Here is a 2,500-nt window from a genome sequence, read left to right on the forward strand (position 1 = left end):
TGGGACATGGACTGGGACATGACCTCTCATCATTCATACTGCAGAGAGAGAGAGAGAGAGAGAGAGAGCAAGAGCTATAAAGAGAGAGAGAGACAGAAAGAGATAAAGAGACAAAGAAAGACACAGTGAGAGAGAGAGAGAGAGAGAGAGAGAGAGAGAGAGAGAGAGAGAGAGAGAGAGAGAGAGAGAGAGAGAGAGAGAGAGAGAGAGAGAGAGAGAGAGAGAGAAGGAATAAGAGAGAGAGAGAGAGAGAGAAGGAATAAGAGAGAGAGAGAGAGAGAGAGAGAGAGAGAGAGAGAGAGAGAGAGAGAGAGAGAGAGAGAGAGAGAGAGAGAGAGAGAGAAAGAGGGATCATCTGTGGGCCCCCGGCAGTAAGGACTCGACAATGAAATTGGGTTATTGTGGGCTAATATGCGGGAGCTTCGTTCCCAGCCCGCTGGCAGAACGCTGCCTCCGCCATTCAGGATTTAACTGGCCGGGGCTTCAGTGTTATATGGAGTCAGTATTGATTGAGTGTGTGGGTGTGGAGGGGGGGGGGTGGGTGGGTGAGGAGGGGGGGCATACATATTCATGTATTCAGCGATGGTGACCCGGGACCACAGACTTCCACACCCCAGTCAGAATAATAAAGAAATTAAAATCTTTGGAACATCGCCATTGATATTCAATATTCAGGGCAGAATCGATACTCCGAGATGTGCAGCGCCGGGCACATTGGGGCTGTCGCAGCCTCCCCACCGGCATTAGCATACGCAGGATAGATGAGATCATCTGAATATTATACCCTGATGATGAATGCCCCGGCCGTTATCAATAAGGTGGGGTGCGAATCGAGCGCAAGTGTTCCTCCAGGACGGGAACCCGTCCGCCCTGAATGACGGAAGGGCGGGGGAAATGATCTAAGGATTATTCTGGAGGGGTTCCGGAGTCAGCAGTTCCGGTGTCACCAGGTCCGTGCTCCGTCTCTCTCTGAACACTGTGATGATGAAGACGGAGTGGGATCGCTCTCGTCACCACCCCTGTCGGTTGGACCGGCTGACCGATGAGCCCCCCCCCCCTGTTTGACAAAGTCTGTTATGACGGCGGATATTGAGGTTCTCTGCTTCGTGGAAGTTTATTTGATAAAAGGACACACGTCTGCAAAGAGGGACACTCACAAACACGCCACACAAACAAACACTCACTGGTGTTGTACAAGCTGGCCTGGTTATGAAAGACTTAGAGTTTGTCATCCTCCTTGCCTGGAGAACCACCAGCAGGGTGAAGCGCGGCAGGACACCCCGGACGCCGACGTTCTCCACCAATCAATGGGCGGCTTTATCATCCGGGGGCGAACGGTTCAAAGACGTATCGACAGCCAGCAAAAGGGAAGGACGGGGATAATTTGGTTTGGAAAATGGAGTATCACGGATGGCAGATCAATGGCTCTAACAGGGACAGTAGCATTCAGGCAGAAAGCAAAAAAACCCACACACACTCACTGGCGCCGCTGCTAGAATCAGGAGCTGATCTGGCTGGGGGGGGGGGGGGGTGGCGGGGGAGGAAACAAATGAACAACAGAGCTCTCAATGCGACCTAATGCGAGGACGCGATAGGCCAAGGCCACCGACTGGGCGAGACTACACGAGTGGGGATTGAGTCTGGGATTTCAAATCACTCCTTTTTGTTCAAACCATCCAGATGCTAATTATCTTTTTTGTGATGGGGCTTTCACGAGCAGTATGACATTAGAAATGAAAGGAGGGAATGAAAAAAACGAGTAATTGCTGTGTTCTCTTCTATGCTTCCTAAGAGGTGTCATATAAAGGTAATATAGTGATGGCGCCGTCAAAACACAAAATGCGGTTTTTCAAAGAAGAGATTTGGTTTTCAGATAGAACAAAGGTTAAAAATAGAGGGATAATAAAGTGGGTAAAAGCATAATAGTATAAACATAAAGATTGGACTTCAAAGCCACTGCGTGAGCCAGTAGATCTCCGCTCCCTCGTTCTGAGAGGTGGCTACATGCTCTAAACCCTTTCAGTTTTCTTCTCTGAATAATGAGCATAATTAGTAAAAAATGAATCATTTCATATGTTATTTAATATTCTATCAACCAGCCACAAACAACAAAAGGCTTGATTTCGTATCTACATACCTTTGACCCACATTGAGAAAATAATCATCTAAATACCATATTCAACATGAAAAGGTCCCATCGCCCTGGCGGCCATTCTTGACCTTCCCTACTGAAGTAGAAGCCTGCACTTCTTTCCACGTGAATTAGAAAGGTTTAAAACCGAGCTCATCTTTGAATGTCCTTAGCTCAGTGAAGTAGGGAGAAGCTCTCTGACTCTCTCTGTCTCTCCCTCTCCCTTGGCCTCCCTCTGTCTCTCTCTCTCTCTGCCTCCCACTGTCTGTCTCTCTCTCTCTGCCTCCCACTGTCTGTCTCTCTCTCTCTCTTTCTGTATCCCTGTCTCTCTCTCTTTCTCTTTCTCTTTCTCTTTCTCTTTCTCTCTCT

General features: G+C 48.4%; 1 protein-coding gene across 1 annotated transcript in view; it reads right to left on the minus strand.

The window, feature by feature from the left end:
* The window catches only part of LOC130389448 (potassium voltage-gated channel subfamily D member 2-like), a 64,008-nt gene that overhangs the window by 51,627 nt on the left and 9,881 nt on the right, over positions 1-2,500 (minus strand). The gene's annotated exons all lie outside the window — the stretch shown is intronic.

Source organism: Gadus chalcogrammus, chromosome 9, assembly GCF_026213295.1.
Source record: "Gadus chalcogrammus isolate NIFS_2021 chromosome 9, NIFS_Gcha_1.0, whole genome shotgun sequence".
NCBI classification, from domain to species: domain Eukaryota; kingdom Metazoa; phylum Chordata; class Actinopteri; order Gadiformes; family Gadidae; genus Gadus; species Gadus chalcogrammus.